A 5,671-nucleotide genomic window follows, 5' to 3' on the forward strand; every position below is an offset into this window, starting at 1 on the left:
TCATTCTATAAGTTGCCTTGGTCATAGTGTTTTATCACAGCAATAGAAAAGTAACTAAGAAAATATCTATGGTGTGTTCTGGTAAAATGTCCATTTGGAAACTCATAGGAAAACTGTGGAGTCATATGCACATAAATGAATGCAAATCATAAAGAACGGATGTGATACCCAGGGAAATTGACATGTAAGATAAACAATCGGCAAAGGTCAGAATTCTAATTAGTATGTGCGTAATGATGGAGTATCAAAATAGAAAAGTGTCATGTTTCTGTAAGTGGATTTGGAGAATAACTAACAGTGGGGACACAATATACAAGTGTCTCAACAGGAGGGATAATATCTCTAATTATCCCAATCATTATAGAATTTCTCAAAAGTTAAGTGAGTCTATCACTATTATCCTGATGGATCTAAAAAGATGCCCTCCTCCTACTCTACCTTAGATTTGAGAAACGTGGACTTAGTGGTTTCTCTATGATTTTTGATAAGCCAAAAGATTCTTTATATTCATAATAATATGTGAGGTAATATGATTCCTGTGTTGCATTATTCAATGGATCATTTAATTTTTAACTAATTGATATTCAGTTGGCGGATGTGTCTAAAATGACTGGGCCTCTCAGGTGATGTAGCAGTGTTCTAAAATATTATACCCAGAGCTTTATTGTTTTTAGGATTAATTAGATTACACTTTAGGTCGAATTTAGATTTGTGATTTATATGGGCCATGAGTGTTGCATGAATATTTTATCAAAATCAACAAGCATTTTGAAGTCATTTCCTTCTCTTCTCACAACTTTCCCTCCACTTTCTTGTGGTTGCTATGACATTCTTCTAGCTAAGGTTTTGGCAGCATAAGTTATTAAATTCATCAAACAACAGATATATGTAAAATATTGCATTTGTCTTATTTCTGAAATAAGTACAGTGGCCATTGTCCAACTGGAAGTGAGCCATCTGACATGATGAGATACTGGCTGATGAGACAGAACATGTGTAGGCTGATTAAATTACTTTTCTACCTAATGTGGTAAAGTGTGTAATCTCCATGGCTCTTTTTTCTCTCTTTTCATGGGGAAGAGCAATTCTTATAAAAGGAATGGCTATTGTTCTGTATTCTCATATTTTAAACACAGACCATAAGACATTTTTAAAAAATCCTTCATTATAAATTTTTATATATCTCTGGGGTACATTATGCTAATTCGATGCATATATGCATTGAATGACAATCAGATACGAATATGAAAATTTTATTTCTTCTAATATTACTTTTTTTATTAATTTATTCTTGTTACATCTCAATGTTTATCCCATCCCTTGTATCCTCCCATTCCCCACCCCCCATTTTCCCATTATTCCCCTCCCCTATGACTGTTCCTGAGGGGGATTATGTCCCCCTATATATTCTCATAGGGTATCAAGTCTCTTCTTGGCTACTTGCTGTCCTTCCTCTGAGTATTATTTTTATGAGTCTCTTATTTTATGTTTTCTAGTTATTTTGAAAAACAGCTTTTCTTGAATCTATAATTTCTCTTCCACTAATTTTTTTTATTCACCCTGGCTCTTTCTATGTGGCATTGATCATTACCCCATCATCCTACAAAACTTTATCAGTTTCAACAAATGAGCCGGAACCCATAGATTTGTGTCTGATTTATCTTATCTAACATAAAATTCTCATGTGTGTGTGTGTGTGTGTGTGTGAGAGAGAGAGAGAGAGAGAGAGAGAGAGAGAGAGAGAGAGAGAGAGAGAGAGAGATGCTGAAATTTTTATGGAGTAATCACAATCAACAATGGGAATAAACTACATGTCTTTATAAATACACCCTATGTAGGGAACTTGCTTGATTTCATAGTTTAGCTATTGTTAATAGTCCTCCAATAATTTGGAAGTGAAAATATCTTTGTGAGACAAGTAATTCATCTGCTTTGGTTATGATATAAGAGCTGGATCATATTCTAGTTGTATTTTTTATTGAGGACCTCAATACAGCTTTCAATAATTGTGTGAATTTAAGCTCTCACCAGCAATGCATGAGATCTTGTTCCTTCACGTTTTCAACAGTATCCATTTTGTCTTTTTGCTTATACCCATTTTAACAATAGCAGTGAAACTTTTAATTGATGTGTAAAATTTCCCCTGAGCCAGTTTAGTCAATAGCATACTCTTCATTCTCCAAGATACACTGTGTACATTCCAGGCCCCACAGTTCTACTTTAACAGCCCTACTAACTCCTTTTTGAAAAGTTATGCTTATTCCTCTGTGATTAAATATTAAAATTTTTATATATAAGGAAAACTAAGTTTCTCCTTTTCCAGGGAGCTTGTTTACTTCCCACACACTCTTGAACTGTTCCTTCCCATCTTCAGACTCTTAGCAATCCTATTTCTGACATCTTTGGGAAACATAACTTAGCGATGGTAAATGAACAATCACGACCCTCCTGTCCAGGCTTGAATTTCATTATGTATATAAAAAGTAATGGACCACAGAAGAAGTTTCTAGTTTCTCACCAGAAGGCTCACAATAAAATAAAGTAAATTGACATATCTCAACAAAGAGAAAAATTAATGAATAGAAAATGATGACCAGTTTTATTTGCCTGGTCACAGAAGGTAACTGGCTTCATTTCTTTTTACTTTTTCTACCTACCTGCTCAGCAACTTTGAGTTTCTGTTACTATCTTAACTAATTACTTTTGCTGTGTATTAATTAATACTCATAAAAATCAAGGAACAAATTAAGCTTTAGACTTGTGGAGGTATATTTCCCTTTTTCTTTCTCTTCTTTAAAGAATCGTTTTGTGATTTTTATTTTTTTGTTGTTGTTGACAGTCTGTGTAGGCCAGTTTGGCCTCAAATTCAGAATCCTCCTTCTGCTACCTCCATAGTACTGGTGTGTGTGTGTGTGTGTGTGTGTGTGTGTGTGTGTGTGTGTGTGTGCGCGTGTGTGTTTCATTGACTATACCTGAACTTTTAGAAAATGCTTTAAAAACTCAGCTATGATTTAACATCAGTATATTTAACATTTTTACCATCTTGTCCAGCTTTCTCTCTTCTCTCCTTCCTCATGTTTCTCTAAAAACTAAAAGCTTCTATAGCTATTGATATGCCATGCCTCTGTGGAATAGTAGAATCGTTGTACTAATTGTTCTAATATTGATAAGTTAGGGCCTGAGTGAGCCATGAGGGAGGAAAGGTGGGGAGAGGAGGGAGGGAGGGAAGAAAGGGGGTGGGAGGGAGAGAGAAAGAGACAAAGACAGAGACAGAGACAGAGAGAAGAGGGCTCACAGGATGGCTGGCCAGTCGTTAATCCCCCACCTCTGGCCCTGGCAGCAGAGGTGCCAGGTTGCTAGGGAACCTAAAAGCAGGTCGTTGGCATCTGCTAGTGAACTAACACTAATATTATATAAAATGTCATTTCAGTAGGGTATCATAATACACCATCATATTGCAATACATTACTATAAATATTTACGATGCATTTTACTCAAGAGCAAGAACAAATGATTAACAAGTTCGCAATATCCACTGAGAAGTAAGCTAGCTTTTACATGTTTATATCTGAAAATCTAATTCCTCTTCTATTAATGGATAGTTTAAAGCATTTGAATAAGCTATTTGCAAGAGGACTTTCTTCTTACAAGTGGACGCTGCTAATACGTACTTTCTTTTTATAGGAGAAAAACAATGTCATTTGATTTTTCTCAGATTGTGATTTGGTGTCTTATATCCCTTTACCATCCTCTAATATTTGTAGAGTGAATAATCTAAGTGATTGCATTTTTATTAATTGCTTAATTACCATTAACATGACCTGACAATATCCTGGGTCGGTGTAAGACTTTTTGAGAAGACCCACATAGAGCACATTGTTCTTGACCTCCCCCTGAGCAAGGCCAGCTTGGCTGTGGTGAAGACTCTAAACCCTAAGGCCAAGGTGGTCCAGGATCGGCAGTGCTGGCAGTGAACATCAGCGGGGCATGGGGCCTGGAGGATGTTCTGAGGACCAACTTGGGTCTAAGTGTACCATGAAAATGCTCATTACTAATGCTGTAGACATCAAGCGTACTAAAGATGGCAATGTGCTGCTGCATGAAATGCAAATTCTACACCCAACAGCCTCTTTAATAGCAAAAGTAATTATAGCCCAGGATGACATATCTGGTGATGGTACTACGTCTAATGTCCTAATCATTAGGGAGGTACTGAAACAAGGGGACCTGTACATTTCTGAGGGTCTTCATCCAGACTAATAACAGGAGGTTTTGAAGCTGCAGAGAAAAAGGCACTCCAGATTTTGGAACAAGTCAAAGTAAGTAGAGAGATGGACAGAGAAACACCCATCAACACAGCCAGGACATCATCCCGAACTTCAGATGTCTTAACAGAGGCTGTTGTGGACTCCATTTTGAAAATTAAGAAAAAAAAATGAGCCCACTGACCTCTTCCTGGTTGAGATCATGGAGATGAAGCATAAATTTGAAGCTGATTCAAGCTTACTCAGAGGTCTTGTTTTGGATCTTGGAGCACGGCATCCTAATATGAAAAGTAGAAAATGCCTACATCCTCATATGTAAACTGTCCTTAGAATATGAGAAAACAGAAGTGAATCCTGCTTTTTTTTTTTTTACAAAAGTGCAAAAGAGAGAGAGAAACTAGTAAAGTCTGAAAGAAAATTCATTGAAGATAGAGTTTAAAAACATAATAGAACTGAAAAAGAAAATCTGATCCTGATAAAGGATTTGTCATCATTAATCAAAGGGGAATTAACTTTTTTTCCTTTTTTTCCTTCTTGGAAAAGAAGGTATCACAGCTCTGCACAGAGCCAAGAGGAGAAACGTGGAGAGGCTTACACTTGCCTGTAGTGGTGTCTCTCTGAGTCCCTTTGATGACCCAAATCTTGACTGCTCAGGATATGTCTATGAGTATACACTGGGAGAAGAGACGTTCGCCCTTATTGAGAAATGTAATAATCCCTTATCTGTCACATTACTGGTTAAAGGACCAAATAAATGCACACTGACTCAAATCAAGAATGCAGTAAGAGATGGCTTGAGGCCTGTCAAAAATGCTGTTGATGATGGCTGTGTTGTCCCTGGTGCTAGTGCAGCAGAAACGGCAATAGCAGAAGCTCTGATTAAAAGGCCAGTGTGAAGGGCAGGACTTAGCTTGGAGTCCAGGTGTCTGCAGATGCCTTCTTCTTTATTCCCAAGATTTTTGTACAGAATTCTGCTTTTGACCTTCAGGAAACATTAAAGTTCTAGATGGACATTCAGAATCCTGTCAGCTTGCAGGTGTGGATCTGAACACAGATGAGCCAATGGTGGCACCAGAAATGGGTGTGTGAGATGAGGACTGTGTGAAGAAGCAGCGCTGTACTCCTGTACTGTAATTATCACCAGCATCCTCCTGGTTGATGAGCTCATGAGAGTGAGGATTTCTCTCTGAATGGTTGAAGCAGTCTGCCGTGCACCTGAATCTGTAGTACTACAGAGTGATATGGGGGTGGGGGAGTGAGGGAGGATGGTCATTTTTGTCCAAGCATCAAGTGATTTGAAAAATCCTGATTGAAGAAAAGGAACAGTACATATGGCATCTATTCAAATTATAATACTGTAAAATCAGTTTTTTCCCCCACTGAGTGTACAAATACACTCAAAGCAG

General features: G+C 37.5%; 1 pseudogene; it reads left to right on the plus strand.

Moving 5' to 3' along the window:
* The first annotated feature begins 3,483 nt into the window (after positions 1 to 3,483).
* LOC127209847 (T-complex protein 1 subunit zeta-like) lies at positions 3,484 to 5,455 on the plus strand (annotated as a pseudogene).
* Positions 5,456 to 5,671: the final 216 nt, after the last annotated feature.

Source organism: Acomys russatus, chromosome 27 (genome assembly GCF_903995435.1).
Source record: "Acomys russatus chromosome 27, mAcoRus1.1, whole genome shotgun sequence".
Lineage (NCBI taxonomy): Eukaryota > Metazoa > Chordata > Mammalia > Rodentia > Muridae > Acomys > Acomys russatus.